Genomic DNA, 17,945 nt, shown 5'->3' with positions numbered 1-17,945 from the left:
AGGAAACGGTGGCTTTTCTGGAGCAGGCAGAAGTGAAGTGGGGGAGGGAAAATGAAATGCATTGTTCTAGATCAAAAAAAAAAAAGAAAGAAAGAAAAACAAACCAGGATTATTATTAAAAAATATCAAAACACTTTTCTTAAAATTAACTTGATATTTTTATTGTAATCCATTTTTAGAATTTTATACACATGGATATACAAAATGGGAATCGTAGGGTACAAAAAATTTGTAATCTTTTAAAAAAATTAATAAATATTTTCATCTATTATAAACATTTTTTCTAAAACACATCTTTAAATGGATAGTCTTCTATTTTATGAATGTGCCATAATTAGTTAATCCTCTATTAAACATTTAATTTATTTACAGGGCAGTGACATTTGGATCTTAATTATGCACAGTGCCAGACACGGTATCCTGGATAAATAGGCTGAGTTCATGTCGTTTGGTTACATGATTATCCAACAAATATGTACTTTCACTGGTAAAACTTCCCATTCAAGCCTTCTGAGGTTAAGGAAATTGGTATAATCCTTATTTCCACAGTAAAATTAAAGTACAGTTACAATGAAGTCATTATGTTAGGCACTTAGTGACTCCAAGAAAATGATGTTTAATTAGAGAAAACCCAACAAATGGCATTTAATTACTAGCTTTTTTAGTAAGTCATTCATTACTAAGAAAATTTGAGAAATACCACTTGATCTGGAGGTGAGTGTAAACCACACCATTGCTGAGGCCCTCAGGTGTTCTAGAGACTGAGATGTGCCCCCAGTGTTCCAGTTGCCATGTCTTACAAGTTCTTGCCTATAAATTGAGTAGGATACCATGGTAAGATCTCTCTGCTTCCTTCTGTCCCAAAACAATAAATTTGTATACAGAAAGGTGCAGAAATTCACATAAAATAGCCCCAGGACCAGATTTTGAATTCTTCAGAAACACACACACACACACACACACACACACACACACACACACACACACACACACAGAGTTAATCTAAAATGAAATACCAAAAGACTCTGATTCCAAACTCAGCTGTATCATTAACTAACTGTCTTAGATTTCACCTTTGCGTGTCGGTTTCTACATTTAAAAAGTGTGGGATTAAACTAGAGCTGATGGAGACATAAACTTTTAGTACTGGGAAGTACATTGTTGAACCAATTCAATGCCTTCATTTTCTAGATAGGAAACTTCATGCTAGAGAGCTTAAATATTTTTCCTGGGGTGGAATAGAGGTTAAGAGGCAGACTTCAAGTTCATGTCCAGATCATTTAATGTCCAAATCTAGTGTTCTTTCACCTGGCTACCAATCTCTATAGCTATTTTGCTCTGAAATTTATGTATTTATGATTATCCAAATGAGGGTTTATGGTAATTATGAACATTATTATAACTAGAATCATTTAAATCTGTCATGTTTTTTATGTTGCTCAAGATAGGCAATTAGGGGCCGGCCTGTGGCTCACTCCGGAGAGTGTGGTGCTGATAACACCAAGTCAAGGGTTAAGATCCCCTTACCGGTCATCTTTTTAAAAAAAAAAAAAAAGATAGGCAATTAGTTAACCAGATTTGAGTGCTCTTTAAACAGAAGATTGTTTTGGTCTTCATCCTTTGAGCATAAATTTAAACCATGATCTATCTTTCTTGAGTCTATATCTGCCTGCTCTGGAACTCAATCTTGTGGCTAAAAGCATGGCCAAAAATAGTACCACAGAAAAATAGATACAAACAAGTGGTAACATGGGATAAGCAAATGATGGCAGAGCAGCTTGTGCTGTTTATTAGATTCAAATCTTAAAATAGGAGCAGGGGTAATCTCGTGGACATAGGCTTGTTTTGAAATAAAATACTTTATATTATTTCAAACATCAGCTGTCCTTGGGGCTAATGTTAATTCAGCTTTTCAACAAGCTACTTTGTAGATGACGTAGTGTATCAACAGATTGCCTGCAGCTGAGACCCGGGTTAGGAGAATTTTGTTTGGCTCCTCTGGAAGCTAAAGGCTTCAAGCGAGTCCTAACTTGCAGACAGTGGTAGAGGCAGCAACGTGGGAGGCGGGAGGATTGTCTGATCCCAATCATTTTCTCTGATGCAGATTTTGTTGGGTGGATTAGGTGTTATTAGCAGCTAGAAGCAACAGCACAACAGGGGTGGGGATGTGAGAAATGTGCAGCCAGTTAGGAACTACCAGTTGCTTGGTCATGCAGAAATTCATCCGGAGAGTTCGGCTCAGGGCCAGGGGGAGGAACCTTCTTTTCTGCTTGTTCCTTCATCACTGACTTAGGCATTTCCAATAGAGTTCCTGGGCAAGTTTATTAGAGGAAGGAGAAAGTAGAATTAACCCATTCACCACTTACTCATTAAGCTTGAGTGTGAATTTTCCAAAAAGCCACTCAAAGGTATGAGAGGTGAGTTAACCATTACCCTAGCTACCAGAAAATCCTTAGAGGAAATGGACGGACTATTACTCAGTTCCTTATAAATTATGATGTTACATCAACATGCCATATAGGGAAGGGATCAGTAAATGTTTTTTTTCTGTAAAGGGTTTGATAGAATTTTCAGCTTTGCTGGCCACATTAGCTGTCGAAACCACACAACCCTGATATTGTGGGGTGAGAGCAACTACAGACAATAAGTAAACAAATGTGTAGCTGAGTTTTAATAAAATTGTATTTACAAAACTGGCCACAGGGCATCACATGCTCAAGGACAGCCACATTTCCTCCCCTTCCCAAGGGGTTTTGTGCTGTAATACCTGGTCTATGCTGCCTTGCAGGACGGTGTGCAGCAACCAGATTCTGGGCCACAGCATATTCACAAGTAGCCACATTTCCTCCTTCTTCCAAGGGCTTTTGGCTCCTGTACCTGCTCAGAATCCTGTCACAGACTATGCCAATTTGTCTGGCTAGGCTAAGGCCTGGAATCCTCACAGTGCCAATTGTCTAGCTCTAAATCCTGTTCATGATGCCAATTGTAAAGCTAGGCGACCATGCCAGTTGTTGGGCTCTTTTACCTGCCGGTAATCCTGCACTGACTGAGCCAATTGTCAAGCTAGGGCTGGGTCTGGAGCTCCCCAACCCCTCAAGCCCATTCACAGTTTGGGTCACAAACCCTTTACATGCCAGGCTAGGTCACCAGACCCCACACACGCCAGGCTGGGTCACCAGACCCCTTCATGCAGGTCTATGAGCTAGGTAACTGGCCAAAAGGTCCTTGGAAGCTGCAGGTTAGAAAGCATGGCTGTGCCTGGTGGATGCAGGAGGCCAAAGACCTCCCACCTACTTCACCAAACTCTTCTCTCTCTCTACCTCTCTCTACTGTAGTGTGTGCTCTCTTTCTCTAGAACACAAGAATAGCAACAAAACTAAAAAAATACATTGGTGCATGTGTGCACTAACTCCACACACACGTGCACACACACACAATTTGCTTACAATGGATGTGCTAAATCCACACCCAATGGGACCTGAGGTGAGGGCCCTGACCAAACCATTCTACTTTCCCAACGACCCCCATTTCTATAACTGGACTCGTGAGTCCATAGTTTGGTAACACATTCTAATTCTCTGTTCCCCTTTCCCTTTGCCAGCACTGTGATTGGACAGGGATTCTCCTAGTAGGATAATCCAAACTTTCGTTGTTCTAAGATCCTAAAACAAATAAGCAAATCAATCCCAGAATCTCATTTTGAGTGTTTCCTGGGATCATTTTTGGTACTGTTAATACATGCAGCAGGAAACAAATGGCAACTCAAGTGAAGATAATTCAAGGAAAGATTTAAAAAACAGTCTATGCAGAAAGGTATGGGCAGGCTATAGGGAAGACTCAAGCTGTGATTTTCGAGTTCCCTGGGCTACTAAGAGGGGAACCCCTAGGACCGAAGGGAAAGCACTCCTGACTGTAACTGGAAAGCGAGGGTCCCATGAAGAACCGTGTTCTTGGGAGGAGAGACAGAGCCATCTTGACGTGACTCTGCTGGTCAGGATAGGGAGTGCCTAACCTCATTCTCCTCTCTGTGACTCTGTAGGGGCTCCCGAGTGGTCAAGGCCAGAGAACAAAAATCCTGTCGATGTGGCCCATAGAGAGCTGCTCCTTGTTGCAGAGAGCGAGGTGGGGAAAGGTAAGAGAATCCTGGAGGGCAGACAGAAGATCTCTGGCACCTTTATATTCCTAAAACACAAGTCAAATGATTCTTAAAACAAAACAAAATTCCAGCTTTGATGGCTTCCCATCATCCATAGAATAAAATCCAAAGTACTTAATATGATATCTAAATCCTCCCACAATCTCTCCACACTACAGCTTTCCTGCTTTGACTTTTACATAGTTCCCAAACCATCTATTATTTGTGCTATGTACTTTGTATTTTTGTTCTCTTTTGTAACTTTTAGCAGAAAGCAATTCTTTGCACAGACCCAGTAACCAGCAGCACAGTACAGGAAGCCCACTTACCAAACATAATCTCAATCACTTCCACAACTTCCTTATAGCAGATATCCTTCTTTCACTTCTCTGTCCTGTTGTCACATTATTGGGGTTATTTTAATTCATCTAGTTCTTTCATACGATCTCTTATAGGAGCTTTCCTCTCCTGATTCTTAAGACTTTGAATGCCATCTTTTAACCACCACCTAGGTCTTCCTTGTCTCTGGGGTGATATATGGAGTTTGGAAATCTGTTTTGCAGTTCATATTTCTGAGTTAATCTAATTTGCAGCATCAGTATCTATAACAGCTATAATGACTAATGATCTATTCACAACTGCTAATTCGTTTTCTTTTAATAACAATTTAATAATACTAGTTAGTGACTCTGTCTTACCTACTTAGCATTTCTTAACTCTTGTTCCCCAATATAGATTGTTAAATTCCTCTTCTTATTTTTAAATTGTCTCCTTTTACTATCTTTCTCCTTTTATCAGGTAAATCACCTCCATAAACACAATGGTGTCTTACTCTGTGGGTTTATATCTAGACCAGCATTGTCCAACAGACTTTTCAAAGCTGATGGAAATATTTATATCTGTGCTGTCCAGTAAACTAGTCACCAGGCACATATGACTACTGAGTACTTGAAATGTGGCTAGTGTGACTGAGGAACTGAAATTTTAACTTATTTTGCTTATAGTTAATTAAAATTTAAGTAGCCCTATGTGGCTAGAGGCGACTACCTTGGACAGAGTAGATGCGGACTTTGTTTTAGTTTATACAACAGAAATATTTTCCGTATTTATCTTTGTTTTATTTTTTTCAGATATCTATGTAATCTGGCCTAAACTGTTGTGAACAAAAAAATTATTGGTGTCTGCAAAAAATATATTCCAAAATTATTGATTACTACTACAAAATACTTACAAAGAGGGCTGGCTGCCTGGTTAGCTCTAACAATAGATTGTGGTACTGATTACACCACAGCCCAGAGTTTGATCCCTATGCCAGCTAGCTGCAAATAAAGCAAAACAACAAAACAACAAAACAACAAAACAACAAAACAAAAACTTCAAAAGTTAGGGAAAGAAATGTGGTTGATAAAATTATCTCTGTTCTGCTGACTAATAAACTAATACCTGGTTTGACCACTCAGTAATTTGTTACCACGCGTAAGGTAGGAAGATATTATGCCACCCACGGAATAATTTTTAGATGAGGAGAACTTTACATAGAAGTCAACAACTTGTTGGACTTGCCCCTACGTGAAATTGTGAAATAGGTTAAACGTTTTGAGTTCTCTCTTACCTCTTTCTCCTTCCTCCTCTCAGAGTCTCCTGTGTTCCCCTAAGGGGACATGTGCCATCATATATCTCCAGCTGACCACATCGCCATGTCCCCTTCACTCCCTCCCACTGTGGAACCCGACTGTACACCCTTCTAATCAACTCACTGTCATTAAGATGTTAATGATTGATAAGACTTCATTCTCTCCCCACTGAAAACTCACACTGTGGAGCAATATCGCACTGTGGCTGGGAAGATGGGCTTTGGAGTGAGGTGACTCTGGATTTTCATCCTGGATTTACTAGCTTAGTGATCTAGGTTCAAGCAAGTCACTTCACCTCTTTTAAGTCCCCATTTCCTCAGCTATAATATGGGCATAACTACAGTCCCTATCCCATGGGGTTAATGTAAGTATTAAATGAAACGCCTCATGTAAATTGCTTAGCCTAGTGCTGGGTATGTAGTAATTATCAAATAAATGTTGTATTAGTAGTAGTAAATTTATTTTTTATGGAAAAAATACTCATATGCTCCCAAATGAATTTCTCTCTCTCTTTTCTTTTTTTTAATTACTTACTTGTTTTTCTCTTGTTGTCAAATGGATCTTTAAGGAGAAACTATAGTAGACAGTTTGGGGCCAAATTCCTAATGCTCTCCATAAGGTGTTCAAGATACACATTTGTTGAATGAATGAATAAATGATGAATGAATGAATTGTTTGCTTACTCTGGCAGACAAATGTCCTGTTTTCTAGATGCTCAAGGTCACTTGCTGAGTCAGTAGTAGAGGCAGCAGTAAGAATGCAGCTTTAACTAAATTGGTCTCCGTGCTCTCAGAAAGGTTTGCTATACAAAATGAGCATGAAACTGCTACCAATGGCACATGTAATTCGGAAGGGTGGGACTTCACGTTTCCACTTTATGTTCTGCCTTGTTTGAATTACTTATATGCATGGATTATTTCTATAATAAGAAAAAGCAATTATATATGATTACACTAATAAAATAGTGTAGTGGATTGGATTATGTCCCCCCAAAACTCACTGAAGCTTGAATTGTGTCCCCCAAGACACAATTGAAATTTATGTGTTAGAAATTTGGTCCCTACTGTGACTGTTAAGAGGGTGGGAAATGGTATTATGATAATCGAAAGGTGGAGCTTTGAAGAGGTGATTGGATTGTAGGACGGTGGCATAGGGAATGTATTAAAAATGGTGGTCAGGGGTGTGGTTCTGAGGGCTTTTAAAAAGAAAGTGAATGAGGAAGTTAGTCTCTCTCTGCTCTCTCTGCTTCCATCATCTTGCAGTGTGAGACCCCTGGGTCACTGTCGCCACCACCAGATGTACTTCAGACTTCCCAGCCTCAGAAACTGTAAGCAATAAGTTTCATTTTCTTACAAATTACCCAGTTCCATGTATTTTGTTATAAGCAACAGAAACAGATGAAAACAAATAGCCAAAAAGTAGTATCAAGTACCTTGAATTAGTAATCACAATATGTTATACAGATCCTCATGGTATAATTCCTGATTGAAGAAGATTTGTAATATTTGGCAGTTTTAACCAAAAATTTAATAGTCAGGCTTTTTAGTATTAATATTTTCTTTATGGTCAGTGGTGTAAAAAAAAAGTAAGGTTCACATGGAACTGAAATATAAGGCCTTTTACACACACACATACATGTACACACACATATTTTTATGAAAATTTGATACAGGAAATTCTAGTCAGAGCAAGTTAACATACTTACAAAACTTTATCATAATCAAAGCTTTGACGTCATTGTGTACTGTTAAAAGAACTACATTTTTCTCAGAGAGAGACAAAGAGAAAACTGGAAAAAAAAATTCATCTCTTCTCAAAGCCAGTAGCTATGGTGTAATATTTTTTTCCAATCCATGTGAAGTACAGTGGGAAAGAATTTCATAATTTCCTTTTAGAATTGACATTTGTATTTAGAAACACTTTGCAGTTAGTGGAATATGATATGTTAATAGGCAAATCAGTTTAATAAATATGCTAAGGTTCATATTTTTCCAGTTACATCTCCTAGATTTAATATCACAACAATTAGGAAGCTGATTATAGATTCCATGCTTAAGTTACGGGAATCATTCATTATTGATTGGGATGCATTTGTGAAACAGAACTTCTGAATATTGCTAAACTGTGCAAAACTTCTAAATAAAACATTCTTATCTCTAATATGTTTGCCAAAATAATGAATCATCGTGGCTGCTGTCGGTGAGCCAGCAGCCAGTGACGTCTGTTCCTTTTGCTTTCTTTTAATGTTAGAACAAGTGATGGGAGTCATCATCCCCAAATCCAAGCCACCGGGGGCATTTCGATGCATAGGACCGCTTATGCCTCACCTGGCTGATCTCAAAAGGTTGTGCTGGGCACGCGTCACTGATTCAGTTCAATTTGTCAAAATCATGAATAAAACATATATACTTCCCCACCTCTCCTCTTCCTTCAAACTTTTTTTATAACCCTACTTCTTTTCCCTGGCATATCCATGTGGGGCTGGCTGAAGTATTCACTGAAAGTTGGCAAATGTGATAAATAAAGAGTATTCAAACTTTGGGGTGTAAGTCATGACTTCTACTACCCAAACAGTTTTTCATTTGTACAATGAGGATATTCATATTTACAGAATATATGAGCACTTATTGAAATATGTTAAGGCACTTTGAAATAGTTTTTTAAATTGCAAAATAGTACATATTCAGCATAGAAAAATTTTAAGATAAAAAAATGGATAAAAAAATAAAAGAAAAGCAATGCATTATTCCACTACCTAGAGATTACTAGTAACATTTTTTTCTTTTTTTAAACCAAATATACATATTCAATATGGCATCCTGCTTTTTTCACTTTATCTTATAGTAAATCACTTATCCTAAGTCACTAGTAAGAAAGTTTCATTTTTAAACTGTAAAACACTACATAAATGCAAAGTCGATGCACCTTTGCTATTCTTCAGTTTTCAATTCTGAGTCCGAAAAAGAGTAATTCATTTCTATGGGACTCGAAGAATCTATTTCCTTGGCAATTCTCAGGACAGTGTGGCTTTTCAGTGTCTGAACTGACCATCTAGTCTGTTGAACTGAGATGGACTTTTTATTTTCAAGTTAATATCAGACTGAAAAGTGCAAATAATGGTAGACCTAAGTTAGCACTGTAAAAAATGCATTCACAATTTAAGTAGAGAAGCAGCTTCAAATTTTACTTTAAATTTCCTAAGCATTTCACCAAGCAGTGTGGGAAGCATGGGTTTTGTCAACAGCTCCTCCATGACAGAAGCAGGGGCTATTCTGTGGAAGTTTTGCAAACAAATACAAGAACTTTTCTTTTGTGAGCTATTAGCAAGAGTAGGAAATTAGTAAATTAGTAAAAAGGCCATATTTAAATTAAAGCGATTTGGGATCTGAAATAAGACATTTGGGGAATTCTAAAGTCAATAGGGACAGAGAATAAAGTAGTTCCATATAATTTACATATAATATTCCAAGAAATGTCTTTACTTTCACTATTATTAAAAAATCAGCAGTGATGGTCTGCGAAAGAGAAACCCTTTTGGTTGTGCCTTGGTGATATCAACATAGTTATTACTGAAGAGACAATTGGCCCAGTGGGATCCCACAGCACCACAGCTGTCTGGGACCCCCCTTCATACTGGCAACAGAGCATTCCCTCGCAGCCTGTGTTTAAACTTGGCACCTGCTGGGGAGTACCCCTGGCATGGCCCCGTAACCAGTGGTGCAGCTGTTCATTTCCACGACTTGCTTTAGTTACTAGGAGGCTACTGCCAGATTAGAAAGGCAGAGGGCCATACGGATAAAAGACGTACCAACACCTTTGGAATTGCTAGAACAGTTCAGAGAAGTTAGTATGATAGGCCATTGGGACCAGGTTGTGTCACAGTTTCCTTCTTAGTTCAGGGCTATAAGCATGGCTGTCTTAGTCCATTTTTTTATTGCTTATAACAGAATACCTGAAACTGGGTAATACATAAGAGATAAAATTTATTTCTTACAGTGTCAGAGGCTGGGAGGTCCACGATCCAGGGAAAACATCTGATGAAGGCCTTCTGGGTGGGAACTCTCTACAAGGTCTCGTGGCAATGCAGGATATCACATGGCGAGAACTGCAAGAGGAAGAGAGCTAACCTTCTCACTCGCTGTCCTTATAAAGCCATCAGAACCATGCCTGTGACAACCTATTAAACCATCAGCCCGTGACTCCACGAATGGATGAAGCTGTTCATAAGGGCACAGTCCTTGCCATGGAATCACCTCTTAAAGGGCCCACCTTCTGCCCCCAGATTGGGGATAAAGTTCCAAGATTAGTTTGGGAGGACATTTTTCCATGAACTTTTTGAAGTATCCTCATGTATATAAAACAACTCAGCTTTAGTGATTGTGGCCAAGAGAGAATATGGTACTAGTATTGACAGACAATGATTTTTTAAAAAATGGGAATGAATTTTGATTATTGGTTAAGATTTCTCAAATTAACAATGTTAATTCAAAAATATTTAAATTACTGTTTGCCAAACAAATACATATAGGGCTGAATCCAGCCCATAATTGTCAGTTTTCAATTTCCACTTTAAAACCTGAAGTGATAGCAGCAGCAAAGGATCCTGTTGGGTTATGGCCAATATTTAAGGAGTGATTTTGTTGCAGAATGATAAGATGTCTACTCCCAGAAACCTTCTTCAAATAAATGCATGCTTATAATTGTGTACCCTAGGTGGGATAAGAAATTCCAAGGCAGCCCACTGATGAGTTACACCGGGCAATTGTAATGATATCTGGAGATAGTCTCCGAGTTCAGTATCAAAGGGGTTGTCTGGAATTTGTTAGGAGTTTTGAGGTCTGTCTTTCTCTAACTGTCCTTGTGATCATAGGCAACCCACTTCAGCATTCCAAGTCATCGTTTTTATGTTTTAGATGAGAATATAGTCCTCTAATTTTTTTTTTTTTTTTTTTTTAGGTCCCACTGACTTTTGAAATTATGAATCAGGTCTATAAGTCTCTAAGAAAACGTGGGTCTAAAAATGAATGCCTCTCTCTCTCTGAATTCAAGCACAGCTGTCTAAGGAAGATGTAGAAATGTTAAGCCCATCTTGGTTCAAACCTATCTGTTGTGGGACACCTGGGAGCTTAAAGAAGTTCCAGTGGCATTGTTCCTTGGCCATGAAATGTACTTAATAATCACTGTGTTGCTGTAGAGTGGACTGATGAGGAGCACACTGTTGGGGAGTGCAGAAATATTAGCTCTTCACATGCTTTTAAGATAATGAACTCTTGGCACATCATTTTAGAATGGTGCCTGGAAATCAATAGACACTTTTATAGCTTTTGATGGACTTCTGGTTGAATGGAGTGAAAATTGGGAAATTTAAGATAAATACTGTAAGGCAACGCAGATATTTAAAAACGGCATAGATACCATTTTAAATATTTAAGGATCATATCCTTAATTTGTCAACCAGTAAACATTATTTTAATATTCTACTGATGACTACCTGATGAGTGTTGCATTCTGTTTGCATGTTCAAGCACTGTATGCATGAAAGTTTCTGGGAAAAGATGATTACATTTGCAAAATATTGACTTTTAGTAAGGTATCCATGGAGAAATTTAAGGGATTTCAACCAGAATTTTCTTTTTATCTTGGCTTCTCATCACTTGGATGACTTAATTGATATGATTTTTTTCTGCATAAACATTTTAGGTAAAATATATTTTTAGGAAAACCTAATTCCCACTTCTAGGAATGCTCATCACCTCCTTTTCTATCTAAAGTCATTCGTTAGTTATCAGCTTCTCCAGAATGCCTGCTGGGAGAGATAATCCCTTTCTTGGCTGATACTTTTACTGTTGAAGGGGTTCCTCTGTGTTGTGACTAGTTACGTGTAAGGTTCCACTACGAGGGTATGAGCTCCTTGAGAGCTGGTCTTTTGTCATACACATCTAATTCCTAGCATATAGTAGGTGCCGAAAAAATGCTAGGCTTTAAATTGAAGAATGAAACCCTGAATTATGGTGAACTATCATATATAAAAACAATTCTCAAAAATATCAGAGTGTATCAGAATTTCTTGACTTGTTACATATCCCCAAACGAACCAGAAATCATAAGCATTCTTTTAACTCTTAGCTTTCAATTTCATAGTTCTTATTCAAGATTCTATTACCAATATTTCTATTAGCCCCAACAAGTCTTCCATTTATTTAGGTTTTTATACGATTACTGACATAGCCCTTTTGAAGCTGTTCATCCTGTTACTACAGGTATTGAGTATTTTTTGTTTATAGTATATTAAGTAGAACGCCACAATGAAGTTTTGCTAAATTAAAGTTTGTACAATTAATGGATTCTTTTATATCTGCTCAAGATTATCGAGCGGTTAACTTAATATTCTTTTAAAATTGATAACAACTGGTTTTAAAAAAACTATTTTTAGATTGGATGTGTTTGCAAATGCTTCAGAGGATAATGTAAGTGTACAAATAGCTTTGTTTGGGGCATGTTTTATGTTTTACAATGGATTCTTCTGGACCTAGCAGATATATGGAAAGTTTCAATTTAATAGGCATAATACTTGCAACTTTTTAACCCCTGGGAAGAAAAATGAAAAGAAAGCCTGATTAATTGTTGACATAGGAATCCTCTGGCCATGCTTGCTGAGTGATTTATACTGGTATTTTGTTAGACACAGCTAAACAAAACCTCGTCCTCTGTGGGTGTTCAATAAAAACAGTAATGGGGTTAAAAATTCACATCTCAAAGAAAATACAGTACAGTCTGAACAAATAAAAGACATTTCTAATTCAATGTCTTCTAGATTTTTCTGCCCAAATCATCTTCAGTCATGTTTATTCTCTTTCAGAAACGTGATCTATCTGTTTTAGTGCCCAACTCAAAAGATCTCTTTCAGTATTCCTCATCCTTTGCTTATCTGTCCATGTCTACAGAATTCTTCTGTTTCTCATTTCCCAGTGTTTTCATTTCAAATAAACCTAATATCATGTTCTCAGAGATAATCAACTTAGTGAGGTGATTCATGAAAAGATGCTCTATTGTGCTGTGTTCTCCTGGGACTGGTTCACAGGGCTATTTTAAAAATAGATCCTGTTTCTTCAGAGGAATTACATTTAGAATCTTTTGTTCTTACCTTCTTTGGCCAGTCTAGACATGACCCTTTGAGTAGATCTTTAAATAATAAGTGCCAGCACACTTGAAAGAAGAGCAGAGTATTCCACGGTGTTGTCTTACACATTAATCACCTATGAATGTTTATTTGAGTATTGAGAACTCAGTTAATTAACTAACTGGACACACTTTTTGTTTTTTTTAACATATAGTCACATGTCCCATACTGTTAAGTGTAGAAAGCAGAATAAAACAGAATTCTTGCTCTCAAAGTCTAACATTCTAATGGAAAAGACAGAAAAATGAACCAATGACCACTTTAGGGCGTAGTATATCCTGTGATGGCATCCCAGCCCAGCCTGTTAGATATGTCCTGGCAAGATTTTAGGAAAAGGGGGTGCCTGAACAGAACCTTGAAACCTGAGTAACATTAAGAAGAGGAAGAGGTGGATGTTAAAAGAGCTTTTCAGACAGGGAACAGCACGAACAGGGAACCTTAAAATAATGTGACATATCCAGGAATCATATGTATTTTGATATCATTGAGTGACAAGAGTGAGCCAGAGTGATAATAAATGAAGCTGAAGAGAGAGGTAGGCCTTAGGTCAGGGGTACCCTGGGAATCAGGCTGAGGGTGCTTGTTGTGATTGCAATGCCAGGCTTTAGAATTATGATAAATAGAGCTGTTTGTTCCTGAACCACCACTATTTTTCTTAGGGTAATATTTCTGTTCTGGTGTTTAAAAAACATCAATCCTGAATCATTCATATCCAGACATCTATAGACTGCAATGAAATTTCAAATTAAATGGAGATGTACTGTTTTAGAAGGTGTTCTGACCACATCTTTCCTGTTTTAAACCTCTCCAAGGTGTCTCGATGTTTTCATTACCGTTTTGCAAGTTCTCAGTGGAGCTGAGATTACTTATTTATTGGTTATCTGTATTGCTCCAGAGCCAGTATGGGCGCTGGCTGACTACCTAGATTTTAGTTTTATTTCTACTTCCCTCCTTGGTTCTAGATCACACAGCACAAGGAGACATGGAACCTGCTTCTGGAGCACTGTACCCCAGCCAGGCTGGCTTCCTAAGGAGACAGGGTAGGGGGAGGGAGAAATGGAGTTCTTATGAGTTAGGGAGATGTTATTATGGAATAGAGAATGAAAAAGAACACTGATCTGAGCTATACAACGTTGCTGTTGACTGAAATGTAATGGTGGACAAGTCATAAGTTCCAGTTTCCTCATCTGTAAAACGAAGGGATCACATCAGATACTCTCTAAATTACACTCTTCTGATCCCTATGATTGTAAAAATGAGGTCTCTGCCCCCATGATGCCTAAGATCCTTCCTAGCTCTAAAATTCCATAACATTCTCTCTAACTCGTTTCATGGATGACTGAAAATTATTTTTCCTTATAAAAACAGGGTCTGTTGGTGCTTCTTCGAAAAGGAAAGTCATGATGGTTTGGTGCTTAAAAGCAAGGATTTTGGTGTCAGGCTCAGGGGAGCTGTCCTGTTTCTGCGACTTATCAACTGTTTGACTTGGTGTGAATGTAGAATCCCCCAACGCTATATAACTAACTTTGTTTTCCCTTTATAGCTTGTCCTTAACGATTAAGATTGTATCAAAAACATCCTGTCTCATCCAATATATTTCTCGAAGTATCCTGTGTTGCCGGATACATCCTGATACATCTCTCAAAACATCCTGTCTTACCTGATGCATTTACCTATATAAACCCCAGCCCTCAGTCAATCAGGGAGGCAGGTGGAACAGTACCCTCTGTCTACTGGTCAACGTCTTCCAAAATAAAAAGCCTTTCCTTTAAGTTCTGTCTGGCTAGTGTGATTGGCAATCCTGTGGTGGCAAGCACTCAGACTCATACAGGTCACCCCTTCTAGGAGAATCCCATGGGACGTGGTTACCATTGGGACAAGTAATGAGCTTTCTCAGCCTTGGTTTCCTCATCTGATAAAATGAAGATGATAATAATGGTCTCATTGGGCTGATGAGAGGATTGCAATAGATACTATATATTTTTATATATATGAAGTACCTGGACTAAAAAATTACTCAAGAAATGGCACCTGTTTTTGTATACCAACCAAATGACAAACAATCCATGAGGTTGGGCCTAACCATATCTTGCACAAGTCACTTCTACTTGGTAGTGAATTTCAACTCACTGTCCACAAAGATATCCAGCAAAATGTCTATACTTGGGATGACTGCTGTTAGGCTCGTGACATAAGCTTCTTTTCTGTTTAGGGAGGATATTAGCTACGTGACTCCTGAGGTAAAAATAGCGAATTAAAAAAAAAAAATCAAATTAGAATTCCGCCCCCTAAATCCTAAATTATTTAGCATAGTAAGCTCACAAAGAATCATTTATTCTGGAAAAATTAGTTTATATTTAACTAACAGACGCACAAGTATATGACAACAGATTACATTCTTAAAACCAGAGATAGATTTATGGATTTAAGTAGGAAATACTTAAAGGTGAAAAATCTTCTTCAAACCAAAGGAAAAATTCTAATGGCGGAATTCCAGATCTTAGAAGGCTACCAGGAAGCCTAATTTTCGGTAACAACAATAGTTAACATTTATTAAAGAACTAACATGTACTAATACTGTATCTCAGTATTTTACACGTATTAACCCTTTTAATCCTCCAACAGCTGTGCAAGAAAGGAATTATTACTATGCCCATTTTACACGTGAAGAAATTAAAGCATAAGAGTTTCAGTAGCTTGTGCCAGGTCACACAGCTGCTAAGAAGTAGAGCAAAGATTTGAACCCAGACAATTTGGCTTCAGAGCCCTCACTCTTAACCTTATAATGGATAAGGATGGACTCATCTCACTCAAATAATACCACATGGACAGCACACACCGCCACTCTCATGAGAGATTTAATCCTTGGGTAATGAGGTTTTCACTCCTAAGAAATGACTATCAAAATGTATATATCCAGGAAGGCACAACACTTGAACTTTGATGTCCTTTTAAAACAATTTAGCCCATATCTCTAGCTACCAACTAGATATCGAGTTATCAAAGGAACCCTCAAACCCAATGTGCCCAAACTAAGACTTTCATCTTCCATTCCAACCCTACTTTTCCTTCCTTTCCTGACTGAATTGTGTCCCCAACCCCCCAAATGAATTCACATTTTGAAGCCCTAACTTTCAATCTGATGGTAGTTGATGATGGAGCCTTTGGGAGTTAACTGGATTTAGATGAGGTCATGAGGGTAGGATCCTCATGATGGGATTTGTGCCCTTGTAAGATGAGACCAGAGAGCTTGTTTCTCTCTCTCTCTCTCTCTCTCTCTCTCTGTCTCTTTCTGTGTGTGTGTGTGTGTGTCTGTTTCTGTCTGTCATGAGAGATAGCAAGAAGACAGGTGTCTGCAAGCCAGGAAGAGGGCTCTCACAAGAAACTGAATTGGCTGGCATCTTGATCTTGAACTTCCCAGCCTCCAAAACTGTGAGAAATAAATGTTTCTTGTTTAAGCCCCCCCCCCCCCCCAGTTTATGGTATTCTGTTATAGCGGCCCAAGCAGACTAAGAGAGTTCTGCACTTCTTTCAATGACACTATATTTCTAGTCTAGCAGGCTAAACATTCAGAAATAATTTTCAACTTCTTCTGTTTCATTCCTGACAATTCATGACTTAATTTCGCTGGTTTTCTTTTCTGGTATTCCTGCTCTGTATTCAGTACAATGATTTCTTGTCATTTATTGTCCATACTAATTTAATAATCTTGTAATTGGTTTGATTTTTGTCTATGAGTTCCTGAAGGACTTAAAAAGGAATTTGAAGCACAATGAAGCATGTTTCTTCAAAAATCTCCAGTGGTTTTCTATTGCCTGAAGAATAACATTCCAACTCCACAGCACAGAATTTAGAGCCCTCCGTGACATGACCCTAACTACGCTCATCTCCTCATACACCCAGCCACGTGCCTTTTGCTGCAGCCACATGGGTTCACTAAACACGTTTTCAAGTGTCTAGGTCTTTGCTCAGCTAGGAAAGCTCCTGACTTTTCATCCTCTGCTAGAATCGTGCTCATTCCTCAAGACCTTTTTGAAGTGTCGCCTCCCTCTGGCCACCCAGATGACTGCTCTCATTAAATGTTTATGTTTCAAACACTCCAAAAGTCTTTTATTTCTGTCTTTATCATGCCACTCAATTTTTAACAGGATTGCACATCTTTTAGACTTACAAGTTTGTGAGGACAGGAACCTAGTTATAATAGTGCTTTGTACATTGAAGTTGCTCAATAAATTCTTACTGAATTTAACACCTTGGAAGAAATAGTTGACTGAGAGCTACAGCAAGACTGAAATTTAGGTAAATGGGAGGCCATTGTAATAGAAAGTGAATGCAGTGAAGAAAAAACAATTTTTTCTTTGTCTTTTGCTTAAGCCTACTCTCCTTGTGGTAAAATCATTTTTTTTTTTTTTCTTATGTAGAAAGGTTGTATTCAGGTCATAAAAACTTTGTGTGTTCTAAACCACACTTGCCACTGTGATACTTCAGATGTGTACTGAAAATAACATACACAGAATTCCTTATTTGTCTTACAAATATCTGTTATTTTTCTATCATTTTTGCAGTTCTTGGTTGCATAATAAAGAATTCGTTTGGTCTTTGTCCCAGGTTTCTGGCATGGAGCTTCTAAAACCCTTGGAATTTTCTGAGAGATAGGCATGTTCTTGTTTTTCCTGAGCCCCCTGGATCACAGCTGAGTGTATGCTAATAAGGTGACTCAGGTGGGCATGTACTTAGGTTCGGGTTGGGGGCTGGTCACCAAAAAGACCAACCAGGTGATTAGAGGGTGGGAACTGACCTGGAGTCTGACCTTCAGGGAAGGCAGGGGGTGGAAACTGAACTCAATTATGAGGCCAATGATTTAATCAATCATTCCTACATGATAAAACTCCAATAAAAACTCTGGACACCAATGCTTAGTGGAGCTTCCTGTTTAGTGAACACATTGATGTGCTGGAAGGGTGATGTGGCCTGATTTGATGGGGACACAGCATGG

This window comes from Cynocephalus volans, chromosome 8 (assembly GCF_027409185.1).
Source record: "Cynocephalus volans isolate mCynVol1 chromosome 8, mCynVol1.pri, whole genome shotgun sequence".
In the NCBI taxonomy this organism is placed as follows: Eukaryota; Metazoa; Chordata; class Mammalia; order Dermoptera; family Cynocephalidae; genus Cynocephalus; species Cynocephalus volans.
The sequence above is the reverse complement of the archived record's forward strand: the minus strand, read 5'-3'. Positions refer to the sequence as shown.